We start from the raw sequence: 19,450 nt of genomic DNA, 5'->3' as shown, positions 1-19,450 counted from the left end.
CAGACCAGTAACTATGGTGGTCACACAGAGAAGCCCTACTGTGCAACTGAATTTCTTTCTGTTCAGTACTTCAAACTGGACAGAAATGCAATACTCAGGCTAGAACTGTAAATTACACAGTGCCTGGAAACACTCCCAGGTACTGGAACACAACTGTCTACATTGCTTAATTGTTCAAATGGTCTCTGGCATAATTTTAGCCTATGCCAACTAGCAAACTCCTAAAATTCTTGGGCATGGTTTGAGAATTCACATGAGCTAGGCTCGTTCCCAGCTGGCAACTTGAAATCATCCTGTTTTCAAACTGAGAGATTTTAATAAGAGATGAAGATTATTCCACACCAGATTGCTTCAGTCACTGGGAATGTTCCTCAGCATATTTTCTAGTATATATGTACCCTACCTTAAGAGTCCTATGAGGGAATGAAAATTGGAGCCTTTGAAGAATATTTGTTTAGCAGCCAGGTCATAAGGACATAAAGCTTAAAGGCTCTGTAATGGGACAGACCAGAGGCTATCTAGCCCAGGATCTAGTCTCCAACAGCACCAGATGCCTAGGTAAGAATACAAGAGTACACCGTTAATACTATGGGAGTATGCTCCCAGCAACTGGCAGGTTGGAGCTCAAAGCTCCCCTGAGCCAGCATCCATGTTTTACAGCACATGTTGGATTTTTCCTTTGTGAATTTATCTAATCACTCTTCAGACCCATGTGAACTTCTGGGCATCACAACACTGGGCAGGATTGTATTTCACAGTTCACTTACGCACTGTGTGAGCAGTTAGCTACTTTTAGATAAAAGTTTGCTACCTGCTAGTTTCAGTTACTGTCCCTCCTTGTTCTTACACTAGGAGGTGGTGGTAATGGTTTCATAGTTGCCTCTCCATGCTGCACATGCTTTTATAGATATTTGTCACACTTCTTTGCCCTGTAAGTTCTCTACTGTTTAGGAAGTGATACTAGTTTTAAGTCATCCTTGTACCAAGAAAAAAAAAAAGAAAAAAATCATTCTACACTTTAATTAGCCTTGTCACTCTCACATGGATCTCATCTAGTCCTACTACATCCTTCTTTGATTGGGGATGAGACTTATGCTGTATGAATCCAGTTTGCTAGCCTTTTGAACACAGGGTCACAATAATATTGTTTTCTGTTTTATTCTATATTTCTTTCCCTGTAAGTCAAAGAGTTTTATTTCCTTTTTCACTATAGAACATTAAGCAGATGTTTTCATAGATGTTACAGTTCCAAGACCCTTCTGGAAAGATCATATCTAGTCTGAGTAATGGGTTCCATATTAGGTTTTCCCCACCCACTCTAGAAGCATTACTTTGCCTTCATCAACACTGACTACTTGCCAAAACAGTTGACACCTAGAATGCAGGCATGTCTTGTTGCATTATAAGATTATCTACTAAATATCAGTATCATTCATGTCACACTTTTCAACTGGTTTAAAATAACCAAAATAATAACCTAAGTTCCAATTTTGTTAAAATAGAGCCAAAGTAATATAGTCAGACTGACAGCTACTCCTTGGGGAAGCTTTATAACCTTTGCCCAAGAACTGTGATGTAACTTTCACAAGTCAAGATATAATTCTGTTCCTCTTTGCAATCACCTCTTCAGAAGTTGTCAGACTGACTACTAATCTTTCTGGTAACCTACAGAAAAAGTTAAAACATGACTGACTGATGAACAGAAAGCTTTGCAGTTGCCTCCTCAAATGCTCTACAGCTAAGTGTAGAGTAAAACGTCTCTCCCTATAACCTACAGAGTAATATGAATAATTTTATCGTAACTGGACTTGTCAGATGAGTAAAAAGGGACCCCTGAATTAGCCATACTACCACAATGGAACAGTTAGCTGACGTTAAGTTGCAGATATAAGAGATGTAATTTCATTTTCCCCCTCATGTTGCAAAAGGCAAAGACTTAATTTTGGGCACAACTGGCTGGAATTTGTTCAAAATGTCTCCTAACAGCCTTTTCTCTCATTTCTCCAATATCACCTCATTGTTAAACCGATAATCTTGTAGACACAGGACAACAAAAAGGAGCACAGGTGTGCCATTCTACAGTTGCAACGAAGGCATCGCATTCAACCACAGCGATACCCCACTGTCCGTGCAAGAAGCCTTCTCAACCCTCCAAAACAAGTCCAGCTCCACTAACCTCCCCCCAACTACGCACAGAAATGGGTAGTCTTGGCAGGAATTATGCAGCTTAAATTCAAGGCACAGAAGACAGTGATCTGTGTCAAGAAAGGGCTTCCTATGCATTGCTTCCTATCTTATCTAGCAGTAAAAGCGCCAACTGGATTATCTGGGTAAACCAGTAACTGTCGTAACTCGATGATGATTGCATATAGAACCTTGAACCAGCACCCATCCCATGAGGAGACAAAGAGTGTTACACAAAAAGAGCGTGTCCTCATTCTGCATAATCGTAATAGATTGGATATCCTATGAGTAGAGGTTAATTTACAAGTTAGAGAACAATTTCACTGAATCTAAAGCAGGTGTTGTTTTGAGGGCTACCAAGCTTAGAGTTCAATTACACTGTAACTTATTCATTAGCATTGTGCAAATTCCTAGTGTTGACAGACTGCGATGAGGCTTTCACATGTTAGAACATGTAATTACAAATTCCACTGTTACACCACTATCATTTTTTTATTAAAAGGACAATACAGGAAAAAAAAACCCCAAGGTGTATGTTTGTGGAGAGAAGGACAATAAAATTCAACTCCTTTTACTTCAGCCACTGTTCATTTTCATCATGCAGAGAGCAGTGGTGCCATGCTTTATGCTACTTGGCTTCTGGAAGACAGGTGGCAAAAATATTTAATTAGCCTTTGGAAACTTACAAACTTATCAGCAAAATTTAAAACTTGAGAAAATATATGAACCATAAACTTCACCTACTGCTATTAATTATGAATCCTAGCCACATAAATTCAATTAAAAAAAATTTCAACCTTAATTGCCGAATTGCAGCATCTGAGAACATTTATGCAAATATCATAATTTGAGTATTCTACTGCATTTTCTGAATGAGCATTCACTTTGTCTATTTTGAAACCACTTAATATACCCAGCTCGGCTCCTCACAGCATTCTTGAAGAGAATGTTGCATATAAAAGTATGGGTTCTTTAAAATTATATGTAAATATTTCTTCACAAGAGGTCACGCCACCGATTTTACAGACGGAATTGAACAGGACTGTCATTAAATACTCAACGTAATTAGTGCATTTTTTCTGAGATATAGTTAAGTTGACTTGTTACTTAATACCTAAAGTTATTACTGTATTTTCAGGAGGAGGATTTTGAAGTTGGCACTACTGCTTTGCTTAACAGTTTTGGCAAGGACCTTGTCCTTTTTATATATCAATATATTTGGAAAAGGTGCATAGGGGAAAGAAATAAGGCAGCCCACCAGAAACTGATGGACCATGGAGATGAGAATCAACCCCCCTCAGTTCCTTTTATTTTTTCCACAGTCAACCTCCAGCTGGAGGACATGCCATTGATTCCAGGGACTTGTCACACCCCTCAAACCGATGAGCTATGAAGCAGTAAGTCTAGTGTTGTCAGCTGTACGCTGGCTGCCTCACTGGCGGAGCTGGTCTCATCCTTGGACACACATACTGCAAGATATGTGGTATCAACAAAAGGCTCATGAAAACACCTTCTGCCTGCAAAAGGCAGCCACAACTAGTCATCACACATTTGTAGAATAAGATCACAGCAGCCACTGATGGTTTCCACTGGGCAGCAGATAGCTGCGTAGTTTGATCAGCTCCTGGTGTGAACATTTGCTGCAGTAGCTTGTCAAGTTAATGACTTGCTGTAACTCAGTGTTTCACAAAAACAGTAAAGCAAGCCAATACAGACAGTGGCACATCTCATTACAAGAGCGAGCCATCACACTAGCTTACTTACAGTTGTCATGGATTGTGAAAAGCTAAGAAACTACAGGAAACCACAGACATTAAAACATAGCGGGCCAAACATCACAACAAAGAGCAGCAGCAAGATTAAGGCTGTAAGAGGATGTTCAGCCACCTCAGTATACACCAGAACAGAAAGCATTTCAAGACCCATCAGGATGGTTTTTGTAGTGTTCATGTACAGCTGACAACTGCTTGTGGTGCAAAGATCAAAGAGTCATAAAATTACTTTGGTTGAATGTGACCGCTGTAAGTCTTCCAGTCCAACCTCCCACTCACTGCAAGGGTAATTAAAAGCCTTGAGTTCAAGTTACTCAAGGTCCTGTCCAGTTAAGTTTAAAGGCTGCAAATCACCTCTGGGGAACCTGTTCCAGTGCTTAATCACTCCCATTTTAGTGCTTGTAAAAATGCAACTAAGTTTAATGTATTCCTCTAATGGTTCAGTCTTGTTATGCGTTACACACTGACAGTACTACTGAAGACACGCTAGCAGTGATTTTTCAATCTTTTTCCGATTTTAAGAGTCACGGTTTTTCCAATAAAGGTACAGAACCTTACATACGTATGTAATTTAATCACACGTGACAGGCTTGCTTTTCTTAGTTATCCTTCCCAGCCCCTTGAAGTATCTTACAAATAAAACTGGAGAAAATAAGACCTTGCCCTGTAAGTAGTAGCAGTTGTTTCCAAGCAGAGTAACCTCTTGAAAAAAAACATGCTGATACAATGCCTGTAGCTTCTTCACAAAGTCAGCCTGAAGAATTTTGACCTGAAAGTCACGGTGAACACAATTAGCTACTTTAAGATTTCTCTGGAAAAAAAAGCTATGGTGAATAGTTGTGTGCAGTCCAAACCCTGTTAAGAATAGAACACAGTATTTCTATTATCTTTTCCTTAAAGCAGGTATCTCAGAAAGTTGTCCTGATCAATACTGCACCTGGTGAGAAGGTACCTGTGGCAGGCATTTTAGACCTACTATGGTGGAAATCCTTATTATGGCTAAGCCAACATGCTGAAGCCTGACCAGGTGATGCTGGGTGCTCCTGGACCACTCATTTCTTCTTTGATACAAGACCAGGAAGATAGCCTGCAGTTTTCTTCTAGGTTGACTTCAAGAATAAAGGGCTGTTGCTATTCATTGACATTAAAACAGTGGTAAGTAATACTCTTCCTCAGATAGCAGGGTTCAGGAACAGAGGCATGCTAACGTCAAGTACCACCTCACTGTGCAAAACGCTTAGTGAGGTGTAACTCTAGTCTTGACCACAACAAGGACAGGAAGCTTCAGTACCAAGGCAACCTCTAATAGTCTAGCATTATCTGAGTCACAGAAGAAGATACGGAAACTCATTAAGACTCATGAATGAGAAAGACAAGAAGCAGAAGTGAGAATGCAGGGTAGCTAACTCTATAAGAAATCGAGACTAATTCACAGAAAATTAGGCAATTAGATAGAACTCAGTGGTTGACAGTTCTTTCTCTAGATTACAAGTATTCTGCAGAAAAAACCCTAAAATGTAGCACTGACCAATCAAGCAGAAATACTGCCTGAAATCTTAGTTTATCTTAAGAAAAGCTTATGTTTAAGCAATTACACATTTAAATGTCGATACTTTAATAAATTCATGCTATTCAAAGCAAACAAAATTGGAGTTAGACAGTGATAATACCTTCCTGTGTTCTGCAATTACTTTATCTTCAGTGTCATAAATATATGAAGCTTCCAAAAACATTTCTGCAATGCTCGACACACCTATGCATTTTATCTCATCACTCTTAATACAGAAACCTAAACAAAACTTGCTGCAGGGACCAGGTGCTGGAATGTCCTCCCCTTCTAAAAGGAAGGCCTTCAGTGGCCTACACAACCAAGCTCTGCTCCGTCTTTCTGGCAGTTTCATTTCCCTTCTGCACAGTGGTCCCCTTTCAAGAGAAAATGTAACTATTTTCTTGGCACTGAGGATGTCTCCTACCATGTGGGAACAGCATGTTCCCCTCCTGCTAGGAAGGGCTGATAATCCACTTCCAGGGTGAATGTTCTCGTCACCATGCAATCCTACAGAAGGCACACACTGCAATCTCCTCCAACGGTGCTTTTAAATGAACTGAATAAGCCTGCCACTATTCAGATGATCCCTAACTAATTAGGCCACATAAACAGCATCCAAGTATGCTTCCCTAACAATTTCCACATTATAAGTAGCAGAGGCATTTGCTAGAGTAGACAAAAATATCTCCTAGCACTTTCACAGAAACTTAGAAAACTTGAGTTTAATTAGGTTCAGAATCCTACAATATTTATTAGCCCTGGGTAGTAGGTAATCCAACCCTCTTAAGCGTGGGTGTCTAGCATGATGGTTTAGGTGCAATTCAGGTATAACAGCAAGAAATACGAACACAAATCAACACTTCCACCAAATTTTAAAGGTCTCAGTAAGTACTCATAAGTATCAACTTGTAATTACTTACTTGTGGAGTTTTAGACGGGAAGGTACAGAGATAGGAAGAAACAGCACAAGGAGAGAGAAAAGCCTAGTGACGATAAAGGCAGACCGCTTTTGCTTCCTGCTGACACCTTCACCTGAAGGACCACAAGGATTATGGCCCCAGACAACAGAAGAATAAGTACAATAGATGCATCCGACTGTCTTTTTAGTCTTTTCCCCCTTAAGAACAGTGGATCAGGCTATTTATGGTTGACGGCATCTTGTACAAAAAAAGAATGTGATGATACTGTCTTGATAGTACACAAACACTCTTCTGTGGATAAAAATACTTTTCAAGGACTCCACAGTATTTTGACTAAGAAATTAGATTTTAGTAAGTTAGATTTTGCAACTCTCAGACGGGCTTATAATCTATGTCTTCGCACCAGGTTGCCTCCAGAATCTTCACAAATGAGTCTGACATGTGGCAGTGTTTGTCCACTGGGGCCTTGGATACTGTATTTGCAATTTGGGTAAACTGTGATCACTTCGATTTTTAAAGCTATTATAGCTGTTAAAGATCTATTTAACAAATTACTAATAATCTTATCTTTAAAGACAATTGTGCATTGCAAAAAAGTTATCTTCAGATGCTACATACAGGATTTTAAACTAGTTTCCCACAGAAAGAAGAAATACAGAACTTCAGAAGCTTGCTGGCAGATTTCAACAAGTTAAGCAGCTGGAAACAATATTCTAATTTTAATGCAATTTACAGGACATTATTTTCAGAAGACAGATAGATTGTTCCACAGACAGGAAAACTAAAGCAAGATTTCACATTATTTGACAGAACTGACATAAGAGAGCCTTTTGTAAATAGCCAATCACATGAGAAAAGCTTTATTTGGTGCAAATTGAAAAATTACTCAACTGAAGACACTGAGGCCTCACCAGTTCTACTACTTGTGAAATTATTTGCTATGATCACCAACAGTGTTTAATTTTAAGCTTAAAGCTTGCTTTTCATTTATTAATTTCCCATGATCACCCACTGATTTAAAAATGCACTATGCATAGGTGCTAAGAAATTAATATTTTTTTTCCACCTATACACAAAGTTAGGCTATGTTAAAAATAAAGCCACTGCATAAGAGATGCTACTTTTTTCTTATTTGAAGGGAGAAGGAAGAAAGGAAGTTTTTCTGAAATAGCAAAATGACACCTCAGGTATTTCCTATCATTTCTGAAACACGAGGATCTTAATCTAAGTTAAAAGACAGTTCCACACAACCTATCACCCAAAACATTTAAGGGATCAAGAGATCAAAACCAATTTTAAAAAAAAATTAATACCCAAGAACAGATACCCTGCCTTGTTCTGATCAGCACACAAGTCAGCTGCAATATCCTCAGTGAAGATCTTTTACTGATGTGGAGTAGGTACCAGCGGTCACTAAGTGATGTAACAACAACGAAGTGATGAAACAAAGGACTGCTGTTCAACAAATCTAAACTATAAAAGTGCTTGTCCAGACTTAAGTCTGCATTTGTCTAACAAAGCGATCCTTCACTCCTAATCCTTGGTCAGCCAGTTACATTTACAGCTCACATTTTTCTGAGTGTCTTCAGATAGAAGTTCATTTACATTTCCAATACCTCCCAGAACACCCCAGTTCAGCTAGAGCTGGCCAACTCCTTTTCAAACACTAGTTGCTCAACTGTGGATCACAGAAGACCAACAATTAAGATGTGGGTAAACAGCACAGCATATAAAACCAAATCAACCAGCACATGATTAAGAGAGACATGTTTTTATCAGACACAGAATAAAGATATTTTTAAATCCTACAACCTCAGTTCAGACAACACATGCAAGACTTCAGCCTTCCAGAGATATGACATAACCACAAGCATGCTCCAAATTATAATATTCCAAGCTATCTCAGCTTAGCAGATAATTTACCAGATGACATACACAACCTGGGGTTTTCATTCGTGACCAAGCTGAACACTCACTTCCTGTCTACCTGCACAGCATCATTAGTAGCTTACTCAGCTGCATCTCACTGCTTAACGCTGCTGAAACCTTCGCTGGCCGGAAAGCAGCAGGCACGTGACAAAATGCAGTTATTTGTGTTCTGTTGTTAAAAGTTATACATTTAGTTACTTTCAGAACAACAGAAAGTGTCCTGCACACAGGCTGTCCACTGTCCCATGACATGGAGCAAAAATTCTCACTACAGAAGAAAGACATTTTCTCTTGCAGTTCCACTCCCACCCCCAGCTTCCCAAGACACTCAGAAGCAAGGCATAACCTTTTCAAAGCTCAGGGAATTTTTAGATGAAATGTTAAAGTCTAACCTTTTGATTTTGAGCCATTTTAAATTAATCAAGACTCCCAAGACTAGGATGATCCTTACACAAACACAACACTGTACAGATATGTAGATTAACCGGTTCTCAAAACTATGTTTCCTGGTCATACACAGAAATTGCAGATTGGTGTTTCGAGCCATATAGATTCGAGGCAAGTCCTCTTTCTTCAGCATTCACCAACCATTCCATTTTCTACACAGTAACTTTTTTCCAGATGCTACATACCAGTTTCATATTTAATGCAGGTTCTTCTAAGCAGATCCTCACACCCACTTTGAACATACGAGAGTGTTTTGAGAAAGTATGTTAGAATTCAGACCCGTATCATGCACAAATACCAAAACAGGTTTGGGGATTTTTTTTGTGGGGGTTTTTTTGGTGGGTTTTTTTGTTTTGTTTTTTTAAAGAGTTAGACCCACTGCAGTTCTTTATAGACCCACTTAATGGTATATGTATCATCACGTTCACAAGTAAAAATCTTCAGAACAACAGTTAAATTGATTAAAGAAAGGACATGAAACATAAGCCTCAGGAATTCCTGGGATACAGCTCTGCAACACTCATTAATGAGCCCTTGAAAATGCTGTTTAGCATCTACTGGTACTCCCAGGTCTAGATTTCAAAAAATGGAAATAAAAAAAATGAATATTTGCTTTGCAGAGGTGAGGTTTAGGTGAACTTTTCTTATGATCTTTACGCTTGAGGACAGAAAATAAGGAATTTTTACTTCAGTTACTTAGAGAACACTGAAACAAAACAGCTTAAATTGTTTTAAAAGAAAAAACTCTTTTATAAGAAAACGTTAAGTTCATGCCAAAATAAAACAAAGAACCTCCTTCAAAATATTAACAAATTTGAGAAAAGGCTATTAAAAGTAAAACCTCTTTGAATAATAGCCAGCAACTGGTCTTACAATCGTGTATACAACTTGTGTCCTGTCCCATAAAGCAGCCTCAATCCACTTACGTAAAGGTACTTAGAGATGCAACCCCCCTTGCATTTCCACTGTGCCACAACTCAACATGTTTTAATTCCTCCTTCAGCAGTTCACATTTGAGCAGAACAGTTATGATCATTCAAGTCAGATATAAGGAAACTCGTAATTGTACATAAGGGGGTTTTTTTAATATCAACAACTGAGTCTGCTATGAATGAAGTTATTCCCAGTTATAAGTCTTAAAAACTAGATATACTATGGGAAAAAATAGCATGAAGATGTAGTAGTGATATGATCCCTGACCATATTCAAAGTTCATTCCAGGGATACAATGCTAAAAGCTCTTTTGGAGTCGAAGACGCACCTAATAGTGAAAACATCAGCTGAATGTTTGGGAAACTGCTATTTTTCATTTAGTTCTGGCAGTATGTTTGATGCATGATGTTTGTATTTATTCTCCCCCGTGCCTCAGCTTACTCATCTGTAATATGGAGATATAGACCTCTACCTCTGTAAAATGCCTTGAGAACTACTGCTGAAAGGAAAAAAAAAAAGTATTATGCTGCTACAAACAGAAATCTGTTATTTTGGGGGTGTGTGGGGTGTGTGTGTCTACATTATCTTCTCTGCTAATAGCAAAGGTTAAGACAGCTTAATTTCCATATCACTACTGTTAGTTTTCTCCCCAATGCATGAACACTAATTAATACCTGATAGCCCGGTCACTGTTGACTGTATTAGATAGGGAAATGGAGATATTCTTCTACCATGAGGGATGCCCCTGGAGTAAAGTGACATTTATTACAGCTAACAGTTACAATTGTCACTGCCTGTACAGGCTCCTTCTTTGTAGATCCAAAGCACTGCATTTACCAATGCACTGTGGAGGCCAAAAGCCACTTAAATTCACCCATGTGTAAACAAACTTTAGCATTTTGGAAGCAGTGTCACAGAATCGTGGTCTTGTGGCCAATTCTATGCAAATCTCAGGTTTAAGGTAAGTCACCTATTTCCATTTTAGACAAACCACAGCTGTAAATTCTTTGTAACAAACTTACTAATGGTAAGTCATCATCACACTTTTTTTTTTTTTTTTTTTTTTTTACACCATATATTTAACACTTGATTCTTAAGGTGGAAGGATAAAAAGCACAAGGCACACGATTAAAAACTTAATGGCAAAAGGAAAATTATTTTTATGAAACAAAAATAATTTCCCACCTACCTGGCATTTCTCAGTGGTCTCTTCCATGATAACCCTGATCCGAGCAACGAAAACCCATGAAGTCTTAGTACATAAGGATTGAGAAAATTGTGAGACCACGCACCAAAACCAAAAACAAACAAACAGAAAATCTGATATTGGCAATACCAGAAGAACTAGATAATCACCCGAGAAAACTAGTTTTGAAAACTAGGTGCTCTAGTTCTGACACAGCCCTTCAATAAGGGCAATCATCACCCCATACACCTAGGCTCTTTTATGAAGGATTAAGGCTACGTAATAAAAAATGCTAGAGATATTTTAGTTTAGCTTTTGGCATTACTACTTATGCCTCTTAGAAACTGTATTAAGAGCTTGCCCTCAGTGATATCCTGTAGCATGGGCTCTGCAGCTCAAGATTTGTGTTTAAATCCTCAGGCCAGGTATTATAAACCCTCAATTTCCACTATGTAAGAAAAGCTCGCTCCCCTGTACAATTTGTGTTTCTGTTACACTCTCTGCTTGGATTATCTAAATTAATAGTACAAAGGTAATATAAAACTTAAGGAAAAGAATTGCTGAGTTTACAACACTAAATTTTCAAGGTGAAAAAAGAAATGGATACAACTGACCTCTGCCAACCTAGTACTTAAAAAAAAAGTTCAGATGAAAAACAATTTTGAAACTCAGATATTAACAATGGAGTTGACAATTTCCTTTCTGAACTTACTACTCACTACCTGAAAATAAATGCACAGAGGACTGCTGAATGGGAAAGCTCCTTCCTCCCTGAAGCCAAAATTCTTCCTCTGTAACTCTGTAAGGTGCCAGAATGTTACTTATCACGAGGTTACCTGCTCTGCTGGGCACAACCAGAACAGCAAAACCTGTAAAGAATCTACTCATTTACAGTTAATAATAAAGTGTTTATTTATACAACAAAAACATTGTCGAAAGAGGGCAGCAGGATGTATTTTTCCTCTGCACTCAACACTGGTGTCCGTGTCCAGTCACCAGTTTCCAGTTTAAATCACACAATACTTATTTCTTCCTTCAGTGCAGAGCTGGTAGTACAACTTCACATAGCAGTTCTAATGAGCAACCATAGGCAGAACTGAGGACCAGAGGCACTGATACTGTTCTCAATCTTTTATTCTTAAATATTCATATGTTTGGATGGGTCAGAACAAAAGCATCCCCACAAAAGAAATTAAGATAATTAGCTCTCCAGTACTGCTGTGTTCTTGTTCATAACTTGTGAACACTGTTCAGCAGCAATAACAAATATGCTACATGAAAAGTTAAAAGTATGTACCAGCCTGAATTTACAGATAATATAAAAATTATTTCACTCCACTTACAACAGTACTGAAGTAGCACTAGATCTTGTCTGAGAAACAAAGCTTACACTAAAGAAAATCAATAATTATTAGATCAATACATGAGTTTAGAATCCACAAAGTCACACCAATATAATTTTAACATGAACACAGTAGTTTAAGATATTTTAAAGCCTCTTAGGACAGAAAATACTTGTTTCAAAGAACATTTAGAAGAAACATTAGGTCTGAAACTGACCTTTACTCTTTTTGGTGAGTATTGTCTTAATGAAATACAGCAAGTTGAGCCACAATAATAACTTTAATGAAAAAGATCTTAAGATAGCTTTGCTTTTGATCCCAGTGAAAGTGAAATACTAAAAACAACCAATCTGCATTGCACTGGTAGTCCAATCAGCCAGTATCATTACCCTTATCATTACCCTAATCAAGCATCAGATTTGAAGCATTACATGCTTCAGTTTCTGAACTACCTTTCTGCAAGTCTCTGAGTCTGGAGCTGACAGTGAGGCTAACATGCTCAATGTCACTTGTTCTTGCTGCTTGGGAGAACTGGCAACAGCCTTACTGTCAGGTCAAGTGTTTGTCACTTTTCTGAAAGCCTCCACTTATGCAATGATAAGTTACAGTGCTTTTATGACAGTATAAAGACAGCAGGTATACTGTTACACCACACTAACAGAATAAAAATGTTCACTAATACTGGTTGTAACCATTAAACAGGAAAAAAAGGTTATTAATGACATACTGACTAATTTTTTCAGATGTGTAACACCTTTGGAAATGAGATATTCCTCCATAAGGGCACAGATGCAACTTAATCCCCAATGACTGAAAGAAGGTACCCCTTGTCAAAGCAGACACTGGGTTTCCAGTTTTTGCATGGATATTCCCTTCCTTTGTGATCAATTAACTACACCAATTGCTCTGAACACATGAACAGCCTCAATCTGTTAGCACAGAAACAGAAAGCTCTTGATGTTGAGTATATGAAAGATAATATCAGTCCCAGGAGTATACAGTTTTGAGAAAGCAAGCTGATTACCCGATTAAGACAGAGCTCAAGAAAAATGACACCCTACTCAAAAGGCTTTATATGAGTACAGAAATAGGGTATCTCTTCCAGTCTCCCGGAAAAAATAATCACAGGAGTGGGACCTACATAATAGCAATGCATTAATAGGTTGCTAGAGGTTCAGCATGGTAAATTTTATGAACATCAGATTAAAGTCTGTATAACTGGGTCCTCAAAAGATCTAGGAATTAAATTCTTTACCAGAAACTTCAACACTGTGGTACAAACACTGATGATCTTCCTACAAGAAGATGGTCATAGGGGTGTGCCAGGAACACAGCTAGACTTTGAGCAAGCCTGGGGAAAAAAATTCTTCATTTCTTAGTAGTCCAGAATCCACTCCTGGGCACATGGACTATTTACAGAAGATGAAGCAGATTAACAGAATAAATTGAAAGGCTAGCCAGCTTCACTGATAAGTGTCCTGTAGAACATTTGTTATTCAAAAGTGCATCCTTCAGAAGAAGGCCTCTGCCATCCACCATGTGATGTGCAATACGATACAGAACTTGAGAGTTTTATATTAGCTGATGTGGAACTAAGATCTCTAAATCTGCCAATCCCCACATAAAAGCTTCAGTTCTGCAACAAACACTGCAGTCCTCTGAAAAATCCCAGTCAAAGAAGTGACATGTCAGTCACCTCACTTCCGGACCAGGTTACTCTGACAAACCAGTGCACCATGCTGCACTTCAATGAACCACCCAAAGTATCTGAAGTGAAAAACCAGCCTTGATGATGCATGGCAGACATCCTTATTTATGGCTGGTTTGTTTATTTGGAATAAGCCAATGACATAATGCCCTTTGCTAATTCAGACTTGCATCACAGTGATATTGTTTGTATGTGGTGACCTTGGAGAAGAAGTTATTTCCAGCGATACGGATACTGGTACTGCATCATTTCATTGCTAGGGCAATTATCGCAGCCAGAATTGACATGCAAGTCACCATCCTGAAATTAAGACTAAAAGCACTCAGCTTCTAAATCCATGATGGACTGTTATCTCCCTTCTGCTCTGAAGCGAAGACTACCTGCTGTGGGAGAAACCCTTGTACAGCACCAAGCATCACCAGGGGTCCAGTTCCTGCCAGTGCTGACTTATAAAAGCAGACATTGGAAAAAAATACAGCTTAAGGGGGAAAAGGAGATCCCAGAACGCTACAGCGGAAAAAAAAGATAAAATAGAAACTTCAGGTAAGTGTCTACAGAACGGAGGCACATAAACACTACCAGATCTAGTGGATGTAGAAGACAGAACTGAAAAGGTTCCTGAGCTTGCACCTTCACATCCCAGGCATAACCAATGATTAAAGTGAGACACCAGGACAGAGTATGCAACCATTAAACTATCATTAATTACGCTACTTCACACCCTAGAACTGTCTCTGGAGCTCAAGTGGGAAACAAATTGTTGTGTCTGAACTGACAGGAAACTGCTAAAACACTCCAAAATGCAGCTGCAGGGAAGATTCCAAGAGACCTCAGCACATCCCTGGAGTCTCTGAAGACACACAGAACTTCTCTTAAATTACTCACAAACTACTTGTCAGAAAATAAAGCTCTAGACAGGAATTCATCTTCTTGGTAGGCCAGTGCTTTGTAATCAAGAAGTACAGTAAGTGAAATGCAGCAGCCCTGAAGGTCAACCCTGCTGTACCTAATGCAGTCTGTAGAAGCACGGCTACAAGTTAGCAAGATCTCCTTACCAGAAGGCAAAATAATTTTGTTTTGCTCCTGAAATTGGAGAAGAGGATCAGGAACCTTATAAGCTTGTGTTCACAATATTTCAGATGCACTCGATAATTTGCCCACTGCAGTAGGCTGTTACATGCACAGGCACACTTTCATCTGCTGGAAACTTCTAGTCACCTGCATTTTCTCAGGTTTCCAGAAGCAATCTAGGAGCAGAGAGACAAGATTGAATTTTGTTGCTGGCAAGAAACCCAGGTTTGACTCTGGCTTGACGTCAAAGAGGACAGTTAGGAGAACAGCAGCAAAGCTGACCCTTATTCTGGGATGTACATGCTACTGACAACGCTAGAACAGATAGCTCACTTCCATCACCCCATCCCCAGCACTACAGTTGCTTTTGTCTCCTGGTAGCTTTCACTGGTTGCGCAAGTATTAGTAACTAGGACCAGGGGCACTCTATGGATTGGATGGCAAGTGGTACAGCAGAATGCACATCTGCACAGAGGAACTCTCTCTCTCTCTCTCCTCCCAACACAACACGAATTAGGCAAGGATGGCCCTACCCATACTGTCTATTAGGAACTGTGTTTACACCATTCTGTTCCCAAAACCATGCTCATTAATTTGGGTGAGTACTACCTAGCATTACTCAAACCTGTGCCAGGAAGTGAGCCAACAAATTAAACACCATGGACAGTCACAGAACAGTACCTGAGTTCATACTACTGCCCTACTTAAGTTTGTTAGCATCAATACGTTAGCACAGCTGACTGACAGACCAGAGGTGAGAGAAAGGACAAGATGCATCCTTCTGCCACTAGGCTTCAATGTACCCTGGGTGGGTATCTCACATTTTGAGCCTGTCAGTTCTGGTTATTGGGGACAGAAAGGTATGGTCCAGACAGGTATGGCCAGTGTCAGGGATGGACCCCTTGGTTATGGAGTGTGAAGCCTGGAGCAGCACAGCAGGAACACTTGTTCAATAGGCAACCCTCATCTAAACAATATGAACAGAGGGCAGAGGAACAGACAGGATTTGTTGTTCACAGGTAACAAAGGCCAGAGATGTTCAAAGAGACTGTTAAGGAAAAGTCTCAGTGAAGAACTGAAGCACTGTGAGAGACCTCCTAAATGACATAAAAAGATGAAGTGAAAACCATGACATGGAATAAGATCTACATCTCCAAGAGAAACATTTAGCACCAAATCCTTCTCCATTCATCCTATCAAACAAAACCGTAATGCAACTAGGTGTGTTGTGTCTTGTACACACTTAAACTAAGGCAAGGAAGGGCATGCTCTGTGCAGAGATACAGATGTAGTAACAGTCTCTCAAGTATATAAATATTGGCACCTGAATATCATATGGACGAATCTCTCAAAGACAAATCTAAAATAAATTATTTTTTTAAATAGGTAAGTGGTTTGTTGAATCACTACTGAGTTCTAAAGATCAAGTGCAACCAGCATTTTCTGTTGCAATGACACTTTAAAACCTTGTATAGTTTTAAATTTGAAGTTCCAGCTACACAAACTGAGAACAGTGCTAACAGTACAGTATAACACTTAAAGAGGCCAACATTGTTTAAGAAAGGTCAAAATGACAACACCTGTTGTATGGCTAAAAAATACTGGTTGATATAAAACTGCACAAAATTAAGCCCCCAACCTGTATTTTTTTGAAATTGTTAATTGCCAGGTTACTAAAAATATAAACGCTAATAATTCTGTGTGCCCAGTTATAAAATGAATTTCATATCTGAGATACTCTTAACTACAGACTAAAGGCAAATAAAGAAAAAATTTATCAGAAACTACTGCTTCCTTCTTTGCGAACGCAAGGGGAAGCTTTTGCCTGTGGTATTGCACAGAACACATACCACTATAGGATATTCATAGTTTTCTTCCTCTTTTCAGTTAACCACAAAAATCAAGCACAGTTTCACAGAGAGGAGCCTATTTGGATGCCTTTGTGTATATTTAGTGTCATAAGCCAAGTGATGTTTCTATTTGCTTTGGCTGACTGAGGGGGAGTAAAGGAAAAAAATGCCTACTTACAAAGAATGACCACATCTTAGCTGTGCTCAGAGAGAGCTGTCACACGGTTAGAGGAGCAGGAAATAACTTACAGTTCACTCAAAGCAGGACTAAGCAATTCTGTGGTTTCAAATCTGAGCCTGTAGAGTTGCTGAAGCTGTATCTTCCAGTATACAGTTTCTTAATATAGCAGCTTACAAACTGGAGAGTCTGGTCCTCCCTGGAGAAGCAGCAGTGGAGGGTGGAGCACTGCAAGAAGCCTGAGGAATATCATACTGTTTTTTGCTTCCCCCTCTCTATCCACCAAAAGTGCTCTTTTCTATAGCAACATTAACAATGACTTTGGGCCAGTGAAGATGAAATAGGCAAGAAATGCCTAATAGCCATATCTCAGGCTGACATGCACTCTATGTATGCAGCAGCAAACATCTGGGAGGCATGGAGACTGTCTCCTTTCCTCATCTCTTTCCTTGTGCAAAGCTCTGTTGAATTGGAAGAATACAAGCCATGTATATCCCAGCACTGGGTATGGGTAGGACTACGTCTCTGATGAGACACAAAGTTCATCAGCAAGAACAAAGCACTTGTGAAACTGAGAAGTATGGGCGTAAGGGAGTGGAGGGAAGAATGGTGAGGAGGAAAGACACTTCTACCTGGAGATCTTTGTGTAGATTATGGATGCAGGGGCTGAAGGGAGAAAGGAAGATCCTGGAAGCACTTGAGGTACAAGGGGGAAAGAGGAAATAAGCGGAGAAAACCCTTTTGCTGGGACAGAAGAACAGAAAATTTGTTAAAAATGAGCATGTGTGATAAGAGAGTGCAAGGAGACCCTGATGAAAGCTGAGATGCAAGATTTGGAGGACAGAGGTCACTGTGCAGGACTTTAAAGCAAATCAGCAGGATGGGCTTACAAAAGAAATAGTGGTTAAATTGATTCCTAAAAGATCATTACCAACTTTACAGTAATCTGGTGTATAAAAATCTTAAAGCTTTATTTTCTACATAGAAACTAAGATTCTTAAGTCAATCAATTACTGCTTCTGTTATAAAATGTACTAACAAGGTTGTAAAACATCTCTTATTTTTCTTTATCCCTAACACAAAAAGATATTAATACAAAAAATTAATACTCATTTCTTTTCTTATCCACAAATCACATACAGATAAATAAATCTCTTGGCTGTCACTTCAAGGAGGGGAGAAAGCATTTACAAGTTAGTGCCAAATTCCCATATTCAAATATTCTTGTTGTTCTTCAGCCTAGACAGCAAGACAAGTACTAGGCCTTGTTACTTAATACTCGGAGAATGTTACTTAGGTATCTATATTTTAACTTAACATTTCTTGTAAATAATCTCACCAAGTGCTGGATAACTTTCAGGAGAACCATCATCAATAACACTTGAAGTAAATGTATTTTTTAAAATGTTTACAATCTTAAAGGCAAGAGTTATCTTTCCATAATAAAGAGTTCAAATAATTAAATACAGTTTTTTTTAGTTTTTCAAAGAGGAGAAAGCCGCATTTTCTTTCGTTACGTTGGTGTTTCTCAAATTGCAGGCACAGTACCCCCACATACAAAATATACTTGGTGAGCACAGATATGTTCCCATGTGACTATACTACTCTGATGCTGCATAGTGGCTAATTAACAAGGGGAGATAAAGGCAAAATAACACATTCATTTTGAAGGGAAATGTGATGAATGCAGGGGAATTCTGAATTACACATGAAGTTCTGAAGGGGAAAATGGTGTGTGAAACCATCTTACAGAAATGGAAACATGACCTTGATTAGCAAGCCTTAATGTGATTTTTCAGCTTTAAGCTAGACACACTGGAGAACTGGAAAATGCATTAACACTGTTTCTCAGAAAACTTAAAAAAAAAGCTGCCTTAGAGTGAGGATTTTAAGGATAGCCAAATAAACAGTACAGGGAAAACAGTTTCACCAAGGTGGGGACGCATGTATGAAAGCAAGTGCCTAAGGTGAGCTGCAATCTGTAAGTCTGCCAGTATGTTGTGGAGCTCTGCAGCAACAGTTTCCTTGCCAGCAATGATCTTCTCCACAGAACATTAAGTCTACAGGAACTGAGTAATTCATCTAATGAACTTCTTCCAGAATCATATATACTTAACACTGGCATTCTAATTTGAGATGCCTGAAGTCTCATTCACTGCATCAACCCAAAGAGGTGTCAGGAAAATTGTCTACCTTTAACTCATGGGTACCTGAAAATACACTACTGAATTCAAAGAATTAAGCGAGTAGCTTTCTTAGAAAGTGTACCTATGATTGTTTGCATTACATCTCTTCTTTTTCCATTTGGCCCTTCTAGTACGCTGCTCCTGTCATATGAAGATCACAGCACATTTCAAGATCTTTGAATGTAACTGCAGCT

The 19,450-nt window shown here is 38.9% G+C and overlaps 1 protein-coding gene across 1 annotated transcript in view; it reads right to left on the bottom strand.

Annotated features, from left to right (window-relative positions):
• Positions 1 to 19,450, bottom strand: part of WASL (WASP like actin nucleation promoting factor) — a 52,252-nt gene that overhangs the window by 25,541 nt on the left and 7,261 nt on the right. The gene's annotated exons all lie outside the window — the stretch shown is intronic.

The sequence above is a fragment of the Mycteria americana genome, chromosome 1 (assembly GCF_035582795.1).
Source record: "Mycteria americana isolate JAX WOST 10 ecotype Jacksonville Zoo and Gardens chromosome 1, USCA_MyAme_1.0, whole genome shotgun sequence".
In the NCBI taxonomy this organism is placed as follows: Eukaryota; Metazoa; Chordata; class Aves; order Ciconiiformes; family Ciconiidae; genus Mycteria; species Mycteria americana.
The sequence above is the reverse complement of the archived record's forward strand: the minus strand, read 5'-3'. Positions and strand labels throughout refer to the sequence as shown.